This window comes from Molossus molossus, unplaced genomic scaffold (assembly GCF_014108415.1).
Source record: "Molossus molossus isolate mMolMol1 unplaced genomic scaffold, mMolMol1.p scaffold_m16_p_7, whole genome shotgun sequence".
NCBI lineage: Eukaryota > Metazoa > Chordata > Mammalia > Chiroptera > Molossidae > Molossus > Molossus molossus.
Window position 1 is genome coordinate 33,334,143 of NW_023425401.1, and position 24,115 is coordinate 33,358,257.

Below are 24,115 nucleotides of genomic sequence, written 5' to 3' on the forward strand. Positions count from 1 at the left end.
TGAACAAATAAAATTAGAAAAAAGTTAACTTCCCACTTAGATGCACTTTCCAGACGTAGGCATATCTTCAGAGGAGCATTTTATTTTATTTTATTTTTATTGATTAATTTTTGTTACAAATGATTCTCCTTTTTTCCCCCACTGATTCCCCCCTACCCCTTCCCTCCCTGCCCCTTCCCCAGATTGTTGTCCATGTCCACTGTTCATGCATACATGCATATAAGTTCTGTGGTTCATCCCTCTCTCACCTCCCCACTCCTTAGGGGATTGTCCTCAAACTGTTATGTTCATTATATTCCACAAATCAGTGAGATCATATGAAATTTGTCTTTCACTGTTTGGCTTGTTTCACTTAGGATGATACTTTCCAGGTCCCTCCATGTCGTCTCAAAGGATAAGAGATCTTTCTTTCTTACCGCTGCGTAGTACTCCATTGTGTATATGTACCACAGCTTTTTAATCCATTCGTCTACTGATGGGCACTTGGGCTGTTTCCAGATCTTAGCGATTGTAAATAGTGCTGCTACAAAGATGGGGGTACATATATTCTTTCTGATTGGTGTTTTCTGCTTCGTAGGGTATATTCCTAGAAGTGGGATCACTGGGTCAAATGGGAGATCAATTTTTAATTTTTTGAGGTGACACCATATTGTTTTCCATAGTGGCTGCACCAGTCTGCATTCCCACCAACAGTGTACTAGAGTCCCCTTTTCTCCACACCCTCGCCAACACTTGTTGTTTGATGATTTGTTGATGGCGGCCATTCTGACAGGTGTGAGGTGATACCTCATTGTTGTTTTGATTTGCATCTCTCTGATGATTAGTGATGATGAACACTTCTTCATATGTCTCTTAGCCATTTGTATGTCCTGTTTGGAGAAGTGTCTATTTAGTTCAGAGGAGCATTTTAAAACTCTTAAGTCAGAAAGCCTGAGGACTGTCTTTTGGTTAGGCCGGCCACTGATACAGGATGTAGGATCTGGTCTATGGCGTATCTGGTTCAGTTATGGGGGCAATTCTTTCTTATGTAAGTTGACATAATGACGATTATTTCTGGAAGGGCTCTTTCTGTTCAAAGTTCTGGAATAAGTACATTTAAATAACATACATTTATCCTTGAGTGAAATCCAACTTGTCCTTCAAAATTTACTTTAAATGTTCTTTTTAAGTACCGATCTACTAAATATATAACACTTTTGAGAAAGTGTGATGGCAGACTAAAGTCACCGCAAAATTTACTTGAGAAAATATATGAAGCTAGTGTTATACTATCACGATTGAATTTTTTCAACTTTATGAGGTATAACTGACAAATAAAAATTGTACATAAAGAGGTACAACGTGGTGTTTTGAGATATGTATACACTGAAATGATTACCACAATCAAGCTAATCCACATTTACATTTTTCTCACACTCCTTTTGTGTATGTGTATGGTGAGAACAAGCTTTACTTGTAGTAAATTTCAAGTACACAATACAGTATTATTAACTGTAGCTGCCATGCTGTGCCTTAGGTCCCCCACATGCAGTCATCCTGGACAACTAGAACTTTATCCTTTGATCAATCTCTTCCCATTTCTCCCACACACCAGTCCCTGGAAACCACTGTTCTACACTGTTTCTGTAAGTTTTACTCTCTTAGATTGCACATATACGAGAGATCATTAAATATTTTTCTTCCTGTGTCTGGCTATTTCACTTAGCATAACACTCTCTAGTTTCATCCATGTTGTTGCAAATGGCAGGATCTCCTTTTTTAAGGCTGAATACTATTATATATACAGATAGATATAGATATCTGGATATGGATAGAGATAAGTAGATAGATATCACATTTTCTCTCTTTTTTGACTGCATTATTTGTATTAATATGCACATCGGTTATTGAAATGGTGACTTCATGTAGTTTTCTCCTTACAGAGAGCACTTGCAGGTACAAAGATGCAGAGATGTCTACAGCCTTCGGATGTTTCCTTGAAAAGATTCTTCAGCAGCAGTTTGGTATTGGGTTTCCTCATTCGGCTGAAGATTCACAAATTCTCTATAACCAAACTGTTGTCTTTGATTTAGATGACTAATGACATTTCTAGTAATCTGGCGAGGATCTCCCCAAGGAAGAGACTCACAAATAGGGCACGTCACAGGAACTCTCTGAAATAGGTGATGACTGTTCCAGGGATCCAGAGTATGCTGTCTGGTAAAAGTGGATTCTTGACACAAGGGACACTTAAGGTGAGACGTCCAGAAGAACTGGAATTCTCTTGATCAGTTTTTATGTTATCACATATGGATGTTTCACTTCTATTACTGTTCCCTGTTGAGTCTTAAGAGATCTGAAAGTATGGAATGATAGCACAAATGCTATATTCATCTTGATACTTTGTAAAAAGATTTGTAATGATGTCTCATGTGATAGAATTGGATGTGTTTTGTACAACATCTTCTCTTTCTCTTCTAGTCACATTTCCACGACAGAGGGTGGACAATGTATTCTTTCTTTCATTGCAGTCAGGAAATATTTCCTATGGGAACAGCCTCTATGTGGCTTCTTCTTTATATCCTTAGTTGTAGGACTTCTGTTCAGCTCTATGATTTTAATCTTTCTCAATTTATTGAGGCTTGTTTTATTTCCCTGTATTGTCTAGCTTGGTGACTGTCCATGTATACTAGAAAAGAATATGTATTCTGTAATTTTGGATGTAGGACTCTATAAATATCAGTAAGTCATAGTGGTTGTTATTGCTGTCCAGATCATCTTTCTTACTCCAATATATTATTCCAATAATATTTTTAGTCCATTCATTTATAAGGTAACTATTGATGTGGTTGGATATAGAATTACCATTTTGTCACTTTTTTGGTCACCTCTACTACTTTGTTGTTGTTTTTTCTCCTTTCTCACCCACTTTTGTATTATTAAATACTTTTAAATTTTATTTTAATTATTATTTTAGCTATACATTTTTGCACTATTTTTAGTAGCTGCTCAAATTACAATACACATACTTAATGTTTCACAGTCTATACAGAGTTCATATTTTATCATTTGACGCAAAATTTAGAACCTTTGCAACTTTGTATTAGTTCATTTACCACCTTCAACCCCCCACCATGGCATCATCCGTTACAATAGTTCCCATATTATATCTACATATATTATAAACCTCACTTGAAATGTTTCGTTTTTGTTTGATATAGCCACATGTTATTTTAAATAAATTAAGAGGAACACACCTTCTATATTTTACTTGATATTTGTCATTTCAGATGTTCTTCATTTTTTCTGGAAGATTTGATTTTTCATGTTATAATTTTTTTAGACTGAAAAACTTTCTAATTCTTGTAGTGAAGTTCTGCTTGCAATGTTTTCCTTTATCTGCAAAATTCTATTTCACCTTCATTCTTGAAGGATAATTTAGGGTGATCATTTTTCTTTCTCAGCACTTTAAAGATGATGTTCTACTATCTTTTGGCTTCAAATTTTCTATTGAGAAATATGTAGTCATTCAAATAATTATTTCCTTGTATTATGTTTTCTGCTTTAATTTTTTTCTCTTTTCCTTTGATTTGCAGCATTGTGATATGCTTAGGCATGATTTTCTTTGTATTTTTTTCTGTTTAGGGTTTGCTCAATTCTTAAATCTATAAATTTATGTCTTTCACTAAATTTGGAAAATTATCATTATGTCTTCAAATATTATTTCTGCCTCATTCTCTCCTCTTCGGGACTACAATTATCTGTACAATGGAGCTTAGGCACAGAGCCCCTGCTAATGTTTTTTTTCATACTTTTTGCTCTGTACTTCACATTGAATGATTTTACTTCTGTTGTCATATCCATCTTCCAAATCAGTTCATTCTGTGAACTGTATATATCAAGTATGTATTTCACATTTATAAAATATCCTTTTGTCTCTTATATTTTTCATTTTTCTTCTGAAATGTCCAATATTTTTACTCATTAAGAACATTTTCAAGCTCATGAAGCATGGTTATAAGAGCTGCTTTAAAGTCTTTTGAAATTCCCAACACCTAGGTAACCTCTGACTTGGACCCCACTAATCATTTATTTTTAGCGTAGTTCCTTATATGTCAAGCAAATTTGGATTGTATCTTAGACATAGTAAATATTATATTATGGAGCCCCTAAATACTGTTACATTGCCCCAAAACGTGTTCATGTTTTAGACTTAGCAGGCAAATAACAGTCTCTTCTTCCATCTCTGACTCAGGTAGGCAGCATTTTCTAGTCTTGTCAGTTCTATAAGTCTCCACTGTGCCGCTTTGCTTCTGCCTCATATACGTGTGATTCAAGCATAAGGCAAAACTTCAGGCAGTGTTCATAGACAGAAAGTGGGTTCTCAAGCTCAGGTTCTCTCCTTTTCAGGATTTTACCTCCTCACTCCCTGAGATCTATTATTGCCTGGGCTCTGTCTCCTGTTTCCTCATCCTATAAAGACAGAAGACTTTGTATGAATTACAGCTGCCTACTCTGGTCTGCAACTGTGGCTCACTTTCAGGCTGAAGTCCCAAAGTGAGAATCTAACATTTCATATCTCATAATCTCATAAAATGAGAAAACGGCAATTTCTCTCTCCAAATTTTAACTACAGTTCAATATCCACCTGTTCACTCTCTGGAGCCCTCAAGTAGTTATTTTGTATTTGTTCACAGTTTCGTATTTATTTACTAGATACTCTGTGACAAGTTTTCTTTACCACTTTAGAAACAGGTTATTCATGTTGTGTTATATAAAGAGTATATTTTAATATTTGGAGGGACTAGCTTTCCTCATCTCAGCTCTGACTCTGGAATCACTTCCTCTCCAGGTTTCAGGGATGCTGTTTGTCCTGTAACCTGTTTTCTAATGAGACCAAGAAAAGTCATAGTCTTTGATTTTTAGTTTGTTCATCTTTCACTTGTTGTAAAGACAGAGTGATCACTTCCAAGTTCTTACATGTTGGGCCTGAAACTAGAAGTCCCCATTATTTTTAATTTTTTTATTCAGTTTGTTATCTTCAATTTATGATGTTCTTTTTTACCTCCAACTAGATAGTTTGATTCATATTGGCTTTCTGTGCTACAGTATGTTCTCTGCCTCAAGCGTTTGTGTGTGGTACGTGCACGTGTGTGTGAGACACTGATTTTCTACTTTTTCCTTAGGATGTGATTAAATGGATGGATTCTGGGTTCTTCATTCTGTTCATGAGGATGTCTGAAAATGTTGCTGAATAAACAATAGCAAGTGATCTTCAGTGGGTAGAGGGGATATTTGTGAGGTTTATACAATTTCCCCCTGAAATTTATCAAATTCTTACTTCATAGCTTCTGTTTTCATAGTAAAGTGATTAAAAAAATAAATAAATAAAGCATGTAGGGTTTTTTGTTTGTTTGTTTTCACCTTATCTTTTGAAAATATTTCATCTCCTTAGAGCCTTTCTTTCTGCCACTTTCATCTCCCTTTGCCATCCAAGGGACAGCCTGCTTCCTGAGGTGCCCCTCTCCCCCAGACCAGTGGCTTCTCGGGACTGCTGCTTTCAGGCGGTCACTTTTCCACCTCTTCATGTTCACTGTCAAGTAGCCATGAGCTCTGATCAGACCTTGGACCTGGTCTTGTTCTCAGCGTTTCCCGAGTGGGGGTGAAGACTATTTCCTCTGGACTTGAACCTTCACGCACTATGTCCTGTCACCCCCGTGCACGCTCCTTTCTTCTGCTCCTTTCCTGCCGACCGCCTGCTTTGATGAGAGCCCCTGAGACAATTCTGGCTTTCAGATTTTTACTTATCTACCTGAATGGAAACCTAAGATTGCATTATCCCCTGTCTCCCAGTTGTACTTTAGGAATAAGCTATGGCTAGTTCTATTTGCTGCCTGTTTTGATCCTTATGGTTTTATTTTAGAAGTCGTGTGGAGAGATGTGAAATTTCAGTGGCCCACCTTGTTTACAAATGGAAAAAGAACGGCTCTTACTAATTCCCTTTATATTATTTTTTAAGCCTTACAACAAGCCTATGAAATAGATATTTTTACCCCCATTTTGCAGGAAGCTCTGAAAGGTTATTTTACCTGAAACACTTCCTTGGAAAACGATTAAGTCAGTGTTAAACTCATATTTAACTCTATAGTTCTTAACTATAGTTTTAGTTCTAAGAGTGTCAGGTGCTGAAGCCAGATGGTCCAAGTTAAAGTACTGACTCTCCTACATGCTAGCTGTGACCTTCAGCAAGTTATAGAACCTAGAAAGCTTAGAGCTAATAACTCATCTATAAGATATAGAATCTACAGAGCTTAGAGTTATTCATCCATAAAACGAGGATGGTACAGTACCTTACAGAAATTATTTATTTATTTATTTTAGTCTTCACTCCAGGGTATGTTTATTTATTTGAGAGAGAGAGAGAGACAGAGAGCGAAACATCAATACTTCCTGTATGCACGCGGACCTGGTATCGACCTTGCAATCTAGGTATGTGCCCTGACTGGGAATCGAACCTGCAAGGATTTTAGTGTATGGAATGATGCTCCAACTAACTGAACTACCCAGCCAGGCCAGAAATATCTTAATATTAAATTAAATGATCCATGTGAAGTTCATAGTGCATATTAAGTATTTTATTTAATATGTATTATTCGTATTGATTCCTAAGGAATATTACATTAGTTGAGGCTTTCGGTGTTTTCAAGCATCTTCACAGTGTGATGGTTCCTAAATTTGAGCACAGGAAAACAACAATATTACATATCTGATTGTAGACTTATTGAGGCCAAATTCAAAACAAACTTCAGTTTGCCCAGTGTGTCTACTCTGCACTTGAACCTGCAATAGCTCATCTCAGTTTAGACTTCCTCTGAGAGGTAACTCTTGCTAATGGCTTCTAGCACTGACGGTCTAACTGCGCTCTAGCACAGCAGGGGACCGCTGCTCTGTTCCTTTGTTCATGGAACAATTTCCCTAAAGCATCCTCATGCCATCAGATTAGATCCCTTTGTTTTGGGTAGCACCAAAATGTAGTTGAATTACAAAATTTGCCACTGAAAATGATCATGTAAAGAAAACAAATATATCCCATATTGATCACACTTGAGGTATAGATTTGAAGCAAATGTTCCTGAATGAAGCTAAAAGAAGCATTTTAATGAAGTTGACCAATTGGAATCTTCCATGATACTTAAATAACTGCAGCTGAGAGAAAAGGATGAGATTGTTTACTTGAATCGTTTATACCCTGATGTCTTCTAAAACAAATTGTAGAAAATAAAAAATATTATATCTATATCTATATCTATATCTATATATACAAAAATATTTCAAAGGGTAGGATTATTGCAGAACCTGTCCCAGAACAGACTGTTTGATCATGAGTGGTCAGTGAAGAACCTTCCTTGAAATGATGTCTAACATTTCTTCTAATATAAAAAGTGACATTTCTATCCATAGGCCATGCTATCACAGGTGAAAAAAATTAGAATTTATTTTTAAAATGGTAAAATGCAACCTAGTGCTTACTCTCTCTAGGATTCTGTGCTTTAATAAAATCTTATGTCCACTTTAGAACTGTTGAAAACGTGGCAGGGCAGAAAGGATTTGATGTTCTATTATACTATAAATCAGTCGTATTTGTGAGGTTGCCTAGTCTAAAATACCATAGGTACTTCAATTATAATAACTATTCAGAGTCCTAAGCAGTAATGTGGTTTCCCGACTCATTTATTTCAGCAAAAATATGCCTCTTTAAGTGAAGTTGGAAATTCCACAGTGAATCAGAGAAAATGTTCTTACTTAGCTCTATAGCCGGTGTAGAAAATTAAATTCTATAGTGCATCCTCCCATCCCTACCATGCATTATAGGATTGTGGTTTACAGAATTGTTGAGATTTCTGAACTATTATTAATAATTATAGGTTAGTGCAATGCTACTTTTACTTAATTATTTTCTGACCCCCCCCCCCCATTCTTCCATATCTAGGAATACATCTATATTAACATAATAACCACCTGCCAAGGTATGTCACTCTAAGTCAAGAGTAGGGTGGAGGAGAGAATTGGCGACTCATTTTAGTTCACCTCATATTTTCTGTCACTGGTGAGAAACAACAAAGAGAGGGGAGATCAGGTAAAGCAGGAGGGCTGGAAGGGCACACAGTGCATCAAAATTACCCTCCTCCTTTCTGCAGCGAGTGACATGGCCGCCATCCTCTAGGCTTAGGTCCTCTTCAGTCATATACTCTCTAGCATCTTCAATCTATAAATGACTTGACTGATAATAGTTCAGAAATAAGGCATGAGTCTGTGACATACTCCACAGCCACACAGTTCTGTCATGTCCCCACACTGAGCGCCGTCCATGCAGAGAGGAGGACTTGACGAACGCATTGATCACTTACAGTTCTGAGACGGGAGGGTAGAATGGAAATTGTGCTTGATAGAGCTTCCAGGGACCACATTTAATTTCTTGACAATATGTACAATTGGCTGAAAGTGAAGGACCCTTCTGCGTAGTAAATGTTTGAAGATGCACGGTGGGCAAATAAAGTCACTGAGAAGAGATGGACTCTTCAACCTTTTCCAAATTTTAGTTTAATGCTGGTGCTGTGAGCTTAAGTATAAAAGAAAGATAGGAGGCCTGCTTTGAGTTGCTTTGTATTATTTGTAGCATACTGTGATCTATATAAATATTTTGATAGCATTTAAAAAATTTTTAGTAATTATTTATTTATTTTTCAATCCTCACCTGAGGATATTTTCCCACTGGTGTTCAGACAGAGCGTGAGGGAGGGAGAGAGAAAGAGAGACAGAGAGAGAGAAAAATCAGTGTGAGAGAGATACATTGATTGGTTGCCTCCCACATGACGCCAAACAGGGTCAGAGATCTAACCAGCAACCCAGGTATGTGCCCCTGACCAGAATTGAACCCGTGACCCTTTCGGTCTTCGGGTCGACATTCTAACTGCTGAGCCAAACTGGCTAGGGCTTGATAGCATTTTTAATAACATTAATTCAGCACTAAACTATGTTTCTAAAAAATAATAACTAAATGGTGACCAAATTTAAAATGTAGATGTAATTTAGTATTATATTTGTTTATATATGTACACACATGCAATTATACATAGGATTATACTTGTATGTTTGAAGGCACCATTATCAGCTCAGCAATACAGCGTTACTGTGTGGGGGCGGGTAAATGATAATAGAGAAACAAAAATGAATGAGGTATGTTCCTTGTCATCAAGAAGTATATATGCCATTTACCAGGAAGATTTTAAAGAATAACCTAAATGATGATACATTTTATATATTGAAAGAACCAGCAAATGTAGGTGCTATTTCAGGATCCTGGAAGGAATACATTGACATGATCAAACTGAGTACTTTAATAAAGTGATAATTTACAAACTTCCATCAAGGTCTGGAAAACTATATTGGATAATTAAATATCCCACATCTGTACCAACTGTGAGCTGTTTATACCCTTTAAGCTTGAAGTGGTGAAGGGAATTGGGAGTTTCTGGAACATGATGAGGGCTGCTTGACAGGAACTGTGACTTTTAAAAATTTATTGATTTGAGAGAGAGAGAGAAAGTGGGGGGGGGAAGGGAGGGAGAGAAACAAAGACACACAGAGAGAGAGAGAGAGAGAGAGAGACAAAGAGAGAGACAGAGAGAGAGACAGAGAGAGAGAAACATCGATTTTTTTGTTCCACTTATTTATGCATTTATTGGTTGCTTCTGGTATGTGCCCTGATTGGAGACTGATCTTGCAATGTTGGCATATTGGGACAATGCTCCAACCAACTGAGCTACCTGGCCAGGACAGGAGCTGTGACTTTTAATGAGGGCCACAGCCAACTTGCAGTGACCTGGAATAAAGAGGATACTGGTGGAATAAATTCCCTGAATCACTCTTTTCCACCCACTGATCTCTTGCTGTTAACTTTCCACTGGACAAATCTAAATGAAAGCCAGCAGGTAAGAGAACTGTTAAAACCACACTGGTCAGATTCCAAGTAGAGAAGGGTGGGGAATGGACTTGGAGGTGCAAAGAGAATATATTTAAAACAAAGATCATAGCTGGGAGCGAGTTCAACAGGGAGAAGATGAAAAGTTGATGATGGACATTAATAGATCTATGAGTAGATGAAAGGAAATATAGAACTGAAATTTGGGAAAGATCAAATGCTTTGGGGATCAACTGAATAATGTTGACAACAAACACATTTATTCCTGCTCTTCTCTACTTCTCTAGGATCTGGGCTGGTTTTTATGGTATAATGTTTTTACATCATTCTTTACTTGTAATGGTGACTTCAATGATTACTATTTCAAATATTTTTGTGTGAATCCTTTGTATTTATGTGTGTATATATGGGTGTATATACGTATGCGAGTGTATATAAAATAAGAGTACCTTCTAATAAGGAAAGTTTTAAAGACCTTATACTTAGAAAAAGTCAAAGATCATTTCTGCTCAAAATCTATTACTCAAAAAGCCTGAAAGAACTGTAATCTAGAGCAACTTGAAAAGTTCCTATAAGTCATAAGTATGAAATGACAAATGCATTTCATTCTTGGAATTATTTTTTTATTTCAGTCCTGGTATGACCAAAACTATTTTAATAAATAGGCTTTGCCTTTTTATCTTGTGCCTGGGTTTTTAAATTATTTACCTTTGTAACTATTTTGCCTACCTGTTATTCATCCTTGCCCCATTATCATTTTCTCTTCTGATTTCTAGCATTAGGTCTACCCCAGTGTTACAGTTCGGTGACTGGAACTTTGCTAACATATATTAGACTTTTTTGAGCCAAACTTTTATTGGTAATGTTAGGTATCCCTTAGGTTTTGACCTATTTTTTATCTCCATTTCTTATTAGTACAGCCTGTTTTTAATTGTAACTTCTCATTCCTCTTTTCCAGCAACAGCTACTCATTTAGATGATCATCTATTCTCTTCTGTTATTTCAATTTAAATTTTTGCACTTGTCAAAGTCCAGACTTTATAAACATCTGTAAACGAAACATGTTAGTTCTAGAATCCTTCTCCTCTCAGGTACCTGTGTGCTACAATGACCTGAACCATATCTTCTTCCTCTGCCACTTCTATGAAATAATGCTGGCAAAATGCACCGTGAAGTACCTCAATGTCTGAGCCAATGCATTCTTTTCTTTTCTTTTCTTTTTCTTTTTCTTTTCTCTTCTTTTCTTTTCTTTTCCTACTTGTACATTAACTCTTTATAACATCGTTTCTTTCTTCTTCAAGTATCTCCTTTCATTTCTGAGACACTCATCTCTGTCAGTTCTTCCTTAAATTTCTTTTATTTTTTATCCTCACTCAAGGATATTTTTCCATTGATTTTTAGATAGAGTGGAAGGGAGGGAGGGAGAGAGAGAAGGAGAAACATTGATGTGAGAGAGACATATTGATTGGTTGCCTCTTGCGTGACTGCAACTGGGGCCAGGGATTGAACCCAGGTATGTGTCTTTGACAAGGAATCAAACCCGAGACCCTTCTGTCCTTGGGCCAGCGCTCTAATTTCTGAGCCAAACTGACCAGAGCAGTTCTTCCCTAAATTTCTGACTCTTCCTTCTCCATCTCTTTTGCTGACTCCTCCTGCTCCACTAGGGCAGAATCTCCAAGATGGTTACCAATGACTCTTGACTTCTGGTATCTACACTCTTATGTTGTAAGTTCCACACCTCCTAGGACTGACCTTTGTTATCACCTCCACAGGATATTGCAGAAATGGCCATGTGTGACTTTGGAGACTTTTGTTTCTATGACATTGTAGTTTAGACCTAATTTTCTAGGATCATTTGCTTTAGGGAAGCTGGCTCCCATGTTTTCAGGACACTCTGAAAGCCCTTTGTAGACTTCCAGTTGGCAAGGCATTGAGGTCTCTTGTCCATAGTCAGTACCAACTTCTCAGATAATGTGAATTATTTAGAAATAGATCCTTCAGCCATAGTGAACCCTGCAGATAACTGAAGCCCTGGATGACTTCTTAACTATAAACTCATAAGATATCCTTACAGAAACACCAAGCTAACCCCTTCCATATCTCTGACTCACAGAAACAGTTTGAGGTTATTAATATTTATTTTTATTTTAAGTTGCTAAATTTTTGTGTAGATGACTATTGGATTTGCTTATCCTATAAGTATTGTTGTTAACCTTCTGGCTATGATGGGAAAGCTGGGATCCAATTAAATCTCTCACTTAAAAAAAAAGAAAAGAAAAGACTTTGCAAGGTAGGTAAAGAATGGTTGCTTGAAAGGATATGTAAGCAATAAGGGCAACCAGAACATGAGGGGCCAATATTCCAAACAGGAGGAAGCTCAGTGAATTGAACCCTATATTTGCAGTCATCATGTCTTCAGGATATTTGCTGTTTCACTTTGTAGCCATGGGAGGCTAAACAGAAAGCAGTAGCCTGGAGTACAAAGCAGTCTCATTGGGCTACAGAGATAAAAATTGGACTTCAGTGTTACCAAGATGGTCATAATTTGAGAGGTCAAGGTTGTAGAGTAAAGGAAACTGTAAACAATGAACTTAGCATTCCCCTTAAAGCATTTGCTGACTTCTAGATTGAGTATATGGAATGTGAGACTTTTACAAATGTAAAACATCATGCAGTTATTAAAAGAACTAAAAAGCTGCCATGGCTGGTTTGGTTCAATAGTTAGAGCATTGTCCTGTGAACTGAAGGGTCACAGGTTTGATTCCTGGTCAAGGGCATGTACCTGGGTTGCAGGTTTGATACCTGTCCCAACCCAAAGGCAACCAACTGATGTGTCTCTCTCACATCCACGTTTCTTTCTCTCTCTCCCTCCTTTCCACTCTACCTAAAAATCAATGGAAAAATATCCTCGGGTGAGGATTAACAAAAAAATTAGAATAAGAAAAATTAAAGAACTAAAAAGCTAAGTAGAGTTTTCACTAATCTCAAAGTCCTAAGAAAACAAATACTGAAATCAATATGCATTAAAGAACAGAGACTCTTTGGATTTTTCTGAGATACCAGAGAGAATAAGCCCTTTAAATTAAGGCAAAGTGGGAAGAGGTTAGGCTCAAATGCATCATGTTGAACTACCTACACTCTGCTCACAGAAGAAAATTATATCCTGTCTGGAGAAAAATAGTACCAATGAGAGTCCCAGCCATTTTTTTCAGACATGGTGTCTGGGATTCAATAAAAAATTAGTAGACATGCTAAAAAATAGGACGATAATAAAAGCCAAGGGAGAAACAGGCAATATAAACAGATACTTAATTAAAATATTTTTAAAAGGAAAGAAATGAAAACATAGAGTATCTCACTGACAAATAGAATTTTATTTTTAAAAATCAAATACAAATTGAAAAAAATAAATTGCTATATGATTTCTGAAATATACTAAAGACTGCAAAAGAGGAGATTAGTAAAGTCAAAATTAGGTCAGTCAAAATTTAATAGAAAAATAGATGTGAAATACTGAAAAGGTCATACAGACACAGGCATGTTGAAAAGGTTAACATATATGTAATTACAATTCCAGGAGAGGGAGAAGAAAATAGAAGAGAAGCATTTTTTGAAGACCCAATGGTTGAGAAATTCTCAAAATTAAAATATCAAGCTACCAATACACACATTGGTACAAACCTAAGGAAGGATAAATTAAACACCAACCACATTTGGGCGTGCACAGAAAACAAAGGAGAAAGAGAACATCATAAAAGTAGCCAGAGAAAATAACACATTATTATTTTTTTTTAATGAGAATGATTAGCTCAATATTTGGGAAGATAAAAGCCAGAAGACAAAAAAAAAAAAAAAAAAAAGCTGCCCAGCCAAACATTGTTCAAAAATGAAGGAAAATTAAAGCTGTTTTCATAAAGCAAAAACCAAAAGATTCAATATCAGCAAATGGACACTAGTAGAAATACCAAGAACAATTCTTCAGTTAGAATACAAGTGGTCTTTTGGAGGAAGAATGGTAATGCAGGAAATACATAAGGCATACCTGAAAGATTTATGTTTTCGATTACTCAAGACACTTTTGAAGAATAATAACTAGGTATTTTGTAGAATATTCCTCAGTTGAGATTTGTCTGATGTTTTCTCATGACTAGACTGGGGTTATTTTTTTTAGGGGAGGAAGACAAAGAAGGAGAGTGCCATTTCATCACATTATATTAATGGTATATACTACTCATTACTTACCAATGTTGTAAAACTTGATCACCTGGCTGAGGTAGCTTTTGTTAGGTTTCTCCACTGTAAAGTTACTCTTTCCCCTTTCCATACTGAAATCTTTGGAAAAAAGTGAATATGGACAAAGTATACTGTATACTTAAGGAACAGGCATTTGTGTTCCAACTCCAAGAGAACAGAGTATCTACATAAATTATTTGGAATTTTTAAGCATGAGAGATTTGTCTCTTCTCCCCATCTAACTTATCCAAGCATTTATTTATATTAGAATAGATTTGATGCATATTTATTTTATACTTTGTGTTATAATCTAATACCAATTGATTCTTTTTTTTTTTTTTCTGAAAGCATTCCAGCTTTGGTCATTGGGAGCTTTTTAACTTGGCTCTATTGTTTTGTCTTTCCTGAATGTCATATATTGGAATCACACAGTATGTAGATGTCCTAGGCTAGTTTGTTTGTTTCACTTAGAAATATACATTTTAGGCTGCTCTGTGTCTCTTCATGGCTAGATAATAGTTCATTTTTTAAATTGCTGTATCATGCTTTATTGTATAGATACACCAGTTTGCTTATCCATTTACCTATAGAAGGAGATCTTGGTTGCTTCCAGTTTTTGGCAATTGTAAATAAAGCTGCTATAAACATTCCTATACAGGTCTTTGTGTGGGCATACATTTTCAAATCAAATAAGTAATACTTAAGAACACAATTGTTAGATTGTATGGTAGGATTATGATTAGCTTTATAAGGTACCATCAAATTGTCTATATCAAAATGGCTATACAATTTTTCATTTCTGCCAGAAGTGAATGAGTTTCTTTTGCTCTACATCCTTATTCAGCAATTTGTATTGTGAGTCTGGGGGCCTTTAGCCAACCTTAGAGTTATAGTAGCATGCCACCATTGTATTAATATGCAGTTTCCTAATGACAAATAGTGTTGAGCTTATTTCTATATGTATATTTGCCAACTGCATATTTTTTGGTTGTTTGTTAACTCAATAAGAAAATGTTGACTTTTTAGAATTCTTCATATATTTCAGATTCAAGTCCTTTATCAAATAAGTTTTACAAATATCTTCTCTCAGTCTATGGCTTGTCATTTCATTCTTTTCATAGTGCATTTCACTAAGTAGTTTTTAACAAAATCTAATTTATCAATTTTTCTTTGATAAAAGACAAATGGCAATGTTTTTGGTGTCATATCCACATATTCATGGTCAAATCCAAGATCACATAGATCTTATCCTATTTTCTTCCACCTTTATAAGATTACAAAATTTTGTTTTTACTTTCTATTTAGGTCTATAATCTACCTTAATTTAATTTTTAAAAAATATATAAGGTCTGAGTTAACCTTCTTTTTTTGCATATGGACATCAATTTGTTGAAAAGTTGATCCTTTCTATGTTGAATAGTCTTACTCCTTTGTCAGAGATTTATTTACAGTATTGGTATTGGCCTATTTCTAAACTTTGTATTTTATTCAATTGTTCTACTGTCCATTCTTTTGCCTTTACCATGCTGTATTGATTACTGAAGTTTAATATTAAATCTTGAAGTCAGTTAATGTCAGATCTTCAACTTTGTTCTTCTTCAATATTATATTGGCTATTCTGTGTTTTTGCCTTTCCATATAAACTTTAGAATTACTTTGTTGATATCCACAATATGGCTTGTTGGAATGTTTATTAGGATTGCACTGAATATATACTTCAAAATGGAAGTAAGTTGACATATTTACAATATTGGATCTTCCGATCTATAAACACAGATTATGTCTCCCTTTATAATATTTTGGTTTTTTTTTTAAATGTTGACTTTTTAAACAATAACACTAAAAATGATTTCAAAATATGGCTCTTAGAAAACTACTAAATGCAGAAAATATGCTTAATCTGATAAAAATCCATCCTCCAAACATACAGAAATTATCATACTTACTGATGAAATATTGATATTGAAATATATTATATTAAAATATATAAAGATTTCTTTTTGATATTGGGAAAGAAACAAAAATGTACTCTAATGCCACCGTTCTAAATGTTGTATTGGATGTCCCAGCAAGTTCAATAAAGCAAGAAGAAAAGACAGAAGAGATATATGAATTAAAAACATATAAATACAACCATCATCATTCAAAGACAGTATAATTTTCCATACAAACACAAAAGAATATAGTGTTACTATTAGAATTATTAGGAAGAGTTCATCAAGGTCACTGGATATAAGGCAAATTTTAAGAGTTGGAAGAGTCAACATTGTAAAGATGTCAATTTCCCCTTCCCAAAATGATATATATGTCAATGTGATATATAATCCAATAAAAGTTCTAGAAATACTTATTTTGGAATTTGAGAAGTTGATTCTGAATATATACATTCAGGGAAGACCAGGCATAGCTAAGAAGAACAGAGTCAGAAGACTTATATTACCAAATATCAAGATTATTATAAAAGTATTATAGTTAGGAGGGCAGAATGTAGACTATAGGATAGAGTAAAAAGTCCAGAAAAAGAGCTAAATATATGTACTATGTATACCACATATATGTGATCACCTGATTTATGATAAAGAGGCCATGAAAATTCAATAGAAAAATGATGTTTTCAATAAATGGTGCTGGTCCCATTAGATATCCATATGGAAAAAAAAATACCTGATCCTTATCTTTTATTTATCCAAAATGAATTTCAGATGATTAGTCTATCTAAATACATAACATATAATCTTTACAACTTTTCAGTACTTAAAAACATCATTAAAGAAGTCACAATGATTACTAACAATCAATAGATGGATACACAGATAAATGGATATCAGTAGATTGATAGAAAGGTGATAGGTTAATGACAGACAGTTAAGTAAATATGTAGAAATCTTAATATTTAGATAGATGATGGGGTAGGTATGTGAGTGTGTGTGTGTTTGTATATTTGGGAACACACAAAAACTGTTAACTTTGGGGAGAGATTGGGAGTAAGCGAAAGCGGTAGGGATAGGGAGAGGTTTTAATTTGTACATCTTGAATTGTTCCGATTTTCTAAGGGTACATTTTAAAATATCAATAGAATATCATAAAATTATGAACAAGTTCAATTTGGGGGGGGGGAGTTACATTTTATTGAATAAAAATCCCAATAAGGATTATTTTGTATAAGTCAATAAAAGTTTAACAAAGAAAATCTGGTTATGTCTCTTCACAATTAAAATCCTCAATGACCCCCTACTCCAGAGATAGTGTCCTAGGTCTATACAAAACATGAAAAGAGTCCTTGAAACAAAAGGCCCTCATTATCTGGACTTTGTCTACATATCTAGTCATGTTGCACACTTTTTTCATCAACACCTTATGCTAGATTATACTGAACTGTCTATGGCTCTCCCAAAATGTCATGTTCTCATTGGCCTGTGACTTTCCAAGTACAGAGATTCCTCTGCAGGGAATGTCTGTATCATCTTGTCTGTCTGAGATTTTTTGTTTTTCCTTTAAAATTCAGCTCCAAAACTAAGTTCTTCAGAAAAGTTATTTACTCCTTCCATGGTATTCCCTTTATAATTTGTATAAATTAGGTTTTTCCCCATATTTTATCATCTTTGAAATAATGCATTTACTTTTTTATCTCTAACATTAGAATGTGAGCTTTTGATGGGTCAAGATTTCTCCATTTATCTTTGTATTTACAGTATACCTTACATGACATATAGCTAAGTAAGAGGATTCAGTTAATTGATTGAATTGAGTTAAAAGTTTCTGGTCCAATAAATGAAAAAATTGGACTGTGGTCATGTGTGCACATAAAGACTGTAGAGGAAAAAAAATTACAGCTGTCTAATCACACTTAAAGCTAGATACCTGTGGAAGGAGTTGTTCTTATCAGATGAGCTCTCTTTCAAAGAAACGGCATTTGATTGTTGAATTGATTGATGCAGTTCTCTACAACTAGTGTTTGAGTGGAAGAAAGTTCTTAGGTGTACTGGATACTTCTGGGTTGCTTAGCAACAGAATTTAACCTTCAATATTGGCTGCTTCCCTTAGTGGTTATGGAAGAACATCTCATCAGTCCAGTCAAACTGTCACTGATCAGCATTTTCAGAGTGTAATTTTTTAAAACTGTTAGAGAGAACCGAATGTACTATATCAGAATAGTTTGAGCCAGAATGATTTGAAAAATCTAGAAACAGAGTGGTCTGAAGTCCTAAGATTCCTATGAGCAGGAATATTCTCTACATAATTTTCATGCTGCCATATTCAAGGGAAAACACCTCTTACTAACCAAGTAGTAGCACATTACAGAAAACAAACTAACTGAAAAACATTAATAATAATAATAATAATAACAAAAACCCCCTGGTCAAATTTGATGGGATTCTTCTATTAATTCATTTCTCCCAAAATAAAACCAAACTAATTTATTAAATTAACTAAATTGTGATTGAAAATGAAACAATGCCAGGAAATGATTTGATGATTTTATGAAAATTAAGAAAAGTTGTAGACATGTATTTTCTTCCCTGACCACCCATAATATCTCACTTAGGAGATTTTGTAGTTCTGATAAAGTTAAATCAATATATGACTCTTTGGATAAGTAACACTTTCAGAGAAAGGAATAGTGACCAATAATATATGGCTGGAAGTGGAAATCCCTCATTATTATTATTTTTAAAAGTATCAAATTCTTTCCAATTTTGCCAGTGAAAGTCTCTTCAGGCTCTTACATTGTCCCTTTGAATTTGCATTCATTATCAGTTTTGGAAGTTTTTAAAATATATCTTTTGAAGTAAAATGTACTCACAGTACATTGCATAAATACAAGTATATGGCTTCATTGTTTTTGGTTTTGTCCATAATTATTGATTTTATTAAATTCTGATCAAAGCATGACAATACATTATTTCTAATTTAAACATTTTGTATTTCTCCAGGACCACATATGTGGTTGACTTTGTGAATGTTCAATGTGCACTTGAAAAGCAGTATCAGTCCCTATTTTGAGAAAAAGTTTGACATATATCCATAAGATAAACATTATTAAAATTGTTGAGTTTTTTTTTTTTTTAATCCACACCAAAGGATATATTTTTTATTGATTTTTAGAAAGAATGGGAGGGGAAAAAAGGAGGGGTGGAGAGAGAGAGAGAAAGATAGATGTGAGAGAAACGCATCAACCGGGCCAGGGAACAAACCTGCAGTCCAGGTACGTGCCCCTGACTGGGAACCGAACCACAGATCTTTTGTCTGTGGGCCAGCATTCCAACTGTTGAGCCAAACCAGTCAGGGCTGTTTAGTTCTTTCATAGTCTAGCTTATTTTGCATCCACTTTATTTCTCTTTAGACTGGAAACTATATTTTAGTATCTCCTATGTCTAGTGTATTAATGACTGTTGAGACATGTATATATAGTATTTTCTGCTTTATCAATGTTATGCTATGCTATTTGAAATATAATTATGCATAATTGCTACAGTAATACTTGTGAATAGTAAACTCAGCATTACAGAGTATATTATTGTCACTCACTTAGTACTTTTATTCTAATTTAGTCTAAATTGTATCTGGTCAGTCATCAAGGTAACAATCCCTCCATTGTTTTTGTTTTCACTTGGTGTAACTTTGCACTGTCTACAGTCAATAAGATAAGTGTATTAAATGAACAGCACTTATTTCTACCTTTTAATTTTTTTATACATTTTGTTTTGGTTTTGCCCATTCTTATCTGCATTCATCTTTCTCATCATCATCTGGTCTCTCAAGGACACCTCCCTTTCTGAGATGTCCCCTTCTGCAGAGGTGGTGACTTCCCAAGACTGTCACATTGGTCCCATTTATTTCCAAGTCTCTTCTGTTTGGCTCCCAGTAGCCTTGCTCTGACCTACCAGGTTTAAAGTTCATGTTCAGTATTTCCCAATTAAGTGATGATAGTTGACAAGATCTGTTTTCCACCAATGCAGGTCCCAGGCACATTTTCCTCTTCTCTGGAGAGTATCCACCTGACTTTCGGCTCCAGAGTGGGTTCTAGACAGAACTCTTCTGGTTTCGGCTGTTTATTACCCATGTCCATGAATATTGGAATTTTGCATCATCTACGTCCCCTAGTCACGCTCTAGAGATGGTATTTGGGAGACATTTATTTTATATTATTGTTTCTGTGTGCTTTGCACAAGGATGTGAGAAAACATTTAAATTTAGGCAGCTTCCATCATTTGTGGAAAACCAGAAGATACTGGCTACTTTTTCAGCTCCATTTTGGGGTTTACTTTGCTTATTTGTTTATTTCAACATTTCTAGGTCACTTAAGATATGTCTCTTTTAGTTGAAGGGATTAAGAAGTATAAATTGGTAGTTACAAAATAGTCATGGGGATGTGAAGTACAGCACAGAGAATATAGCTAATATTATTGTAATAACTACATATGGTGCCAGGGGGGCTAATTTGTAAAGCACACGATTATCTAACCGCTATGCTGGTATGCCAGAAACCAGTGCAAAATAATATTGAAAGTAAACTTTAATTGAAAATAAAAATAAATAAGAGAAAAAGATGTCTTTTTTATAGAATGTAGAATTGGATTTTGCTTTAAAAGATAATTTAAAATATTGTTCTTCTAACCGAATTAAGCCCAATAACTTTTATTGGTCTGAGAGTAAGTTTGATTCCTGCTCTGCATTTCATCTAATGTTTCTTTTACTTTACCATTACACGGACTCTTTTCTTTCCTTTTCTTACAGTTTATATATATATATATATATATATATATATATATATATATATATATAATTAGTTTGTCTTTGTATAGCAAAGGTTTAACTTTATATTTTACCTCCATACAAAGTAGAAAACTGTGTGGTATGTAACTTCTTTTATCTCTCTGTCTCCATTTCTACTACCTTTCAATCCTACTCAATAAAATTCTCTTTGTGTTTGCCTTTGTCCTCCTTCATAGTTAAGCTTCTACTATTAATTGTCAGCTTTAAACAATATACTTCAACTTTCGACGTTGCACCTTTTCTCCCTGTCATGGCATTATTGTTAGCTTTTGTCATTTCTATGTTCAGAACATTTAACATTTACAGATCATTTTGCTACTTTTATTTCAATCCTTTTTAAGTCAAAATTCTACTGTTAAGGACATTCATTTTTCATCACTACCCCATTAATAAATTTTTATAACAACCTGGATGGATGTCAATTGTGCTCTAGTAGAATCTTCAGGAAAATCTCGTAAACATGATCATTTCCAGTTTTCTGTACATTCAAAATTATTGGTAGCCTTTACACTTCACAGCGTGGGTGAGTAAATTATTCTTGTTTCACACTTTCCCCCCACTGTATTTTGAATTTTTTTTCTGATGCAGACTTTTATTATGAAAAGATATCTAATGTGAAACTTTTTCTTTTGCTTATGAGAGATTCAGTATATTTCTTTGGATGTCCAAGGAATACTTTCTTTATCATTACATTTCAATAATTTAATAAGCTATAGCTTAGTATTGACAACATATCCAATGAGTTTTTTCATCTGTCAGAATGATATATTGATTTTTATCCTATTTCTTGTGGTGTCCTTAGATGGAGGATGACCAAATTTCTTTTTTTATTATTCTATCCAAAATAGACAAATTCTCCTTAATTAGAATCAAGAGTTCTTCTGAAAATAATGATGAGAAGACCCATGGCCCCTTTTCTAAGTTTCATGTGTCAAAAGTTCCTTTAGCCATTGCAAGCAGATTTTATAAACTGTTTTTTTCTTTATTGATTTTAGAGAGAGAGGGAGAGAGAGAAAATTGCAAGCAGATGTTAAACTCAGACTCCTCTGAGTCATGCGAATCTGACTGGCTGCTTTTGTTCTGACCCTTACACGCTCCCTTCTTTCAGGAGAGTTTCTATCTCCTGCCCTCTTTTGCAGAGTTCTTCACAAACATCATCTTCAAATGCGGTGCCCATGCATGCAGATGTTATGGTATGCTGGTATTGTCTGAAACCTGCTACCTCTATGCTTTCTAAAATTTCTATGCTACTCTCTTTGTTTTTCCCAGCTCCTGCGCCAAGAACTTCAGGTCTCATAATGAGAACTACTTTTTCTAGTAGAGAATATCTGTTACAGATTTATGAGCTCTCCCGGCCTCAAGACTTCATCTTCATTCCCTGTTCTTTTCTGCTGCACCTTTACCGCTTTCTATATGGGGTTGCTAACCAACTCTACCTTTGTCAGAACTTACATAGGATTTGAAGTTTTCAAGTTCTCTCTTCTAGATTTGCTGACAGGCTGGTTCGTGTGTGCAATTTTTATTGCTTTGCTACTATTATTTATTGTCATTTTAGCGGCTCTAACAAAAACATTTCACTGGTGCAACAAAAAGAAAATTTTGTTTCTTGCTCATGCAAAAGTCAAATGTGAGAGTTCTTGTCGATGAGTGTTTCCTCCACGTGGTGGTTTAGGGCGCTAGGCTTCTTCTGTGTTGCTGCTCCGCGAGGCTGGGCCTCAGAGTTCCCGCATTCAGCTGGGAAATAGAGGGAGAGAAGAAAAAGAAGACTGACCACTTCTTAACCACCTTAGCCCAGAACTGACACACATCTACTTCTGCTCACAAGTTTAGGTGACAACTATTCACATGGTTTCACTTAAGTGACAAGCTTAGGGCCCCCTGTGCTTTGCCCATTGCGGGCACTCAATACATGTTTGGTGAATGGGAATGCTTTGTTGTTTTTTCATTATATGAATCATCTCTTAAGCAGCCTCCAATAAAGTGAGCTTTTGAGCAGGTTATGAAACATCGTCAGGAAACGGGTTGTTTTGAACTAGAAATAATGAGAATACTGTGGTGGTCCTGAGAAGGAAGAATATGTGGTGTGTTTGGCCATGAATACGCTATCCCATTTATGATCTCCATTCACATACGTGGAAATGTGCTGTGTGTGTGCTGATGATATCAGTGGGCTTCTTGCAAACACCTTAAACTGCATTATTACTTTTTAAACTACCTATCTCTCATTTTCCAACACAAAAATCTGAGTTCCACTAGATTTTCTTTATTTCACCTTAGGTTTACTTGTGTTTTATAACTTCTGTTATTAGATGCTAGACAGATGAGGGGTGGAGGATGGGTGTAAGGGGAATCGAATATAGTCACCAACATTGTGATAAGTTTACACAGTGGCAGATGATTACTGGAATTAGTGGGGTGATCACATTGTGAGGCATAAAATGTCAGACCACTATATTGTACACCTGAAACTAATGTAACTAATATACGATTGTATGCCAACTATACTTAAATAAAAAAATAAAATAAAACAAATTGAATAAACTTTTGAACACAAAAACAAACAAACATACAAAGGTTGGGCTCTCCACACTTTGTAGGATGGGAACTGGTTCCCAGAAACAACTCTAAACAATGAACAGGAATGTCCTGGCCGGTTTGGCTCAGCGTTGGAGTGTCAGCCTGTGGACCAGAGAGTCCAGGGTTTGGTTCCCGCTAGGGGCACATACCAAACAAACAAATAAACAAAATCAATGGGCAGGAAGCACACATATTTGATGGGTAGCCTGCTATCTGTCACTGTTTCTCATATTATGTTATATGGTTTCCAAGAAAAGTGGGAAGATTCAGAACTAATTTGCTGAAAAGAAATTCCCAGAATGAATTTTAATGTAAGCAAAGCAACTGCTTTCTAAATAGCCTTTGAAATGTTTGTGGGTTGTTGTTTCTACTATTAACTGATTTTCTTTTTGTGTAGGACTCAACTGGTGCTTTGTTTTTGTTCCAAAGATAGTATAATGATGCCACAGAGAATCCGAAGAGAACTCAATAATCATTGTAGTTTTAAACTGTGAATCTAAAATTTTGTGCAAACAAGCTAAGTACTTACTACAAACTTGTAATGAAAGCTAGGGTACAGACTGACAA

At 35.2% G+C, this 24,115-nt stretch overlaps 1 pseudogene; it reads right to left on the reverse strand.

Annotated features, from left to right (window-relative positions):
• Positions 1 to 1,955: 1,955 nt before the first annotated feature.
• LOC118620373 lies at positions 1,956 to 22,268 on the reverse strand (annotated as a pseudogene).
• Positions 22,269 to 24,115: the final 1,847 nt, after the last annotated feature.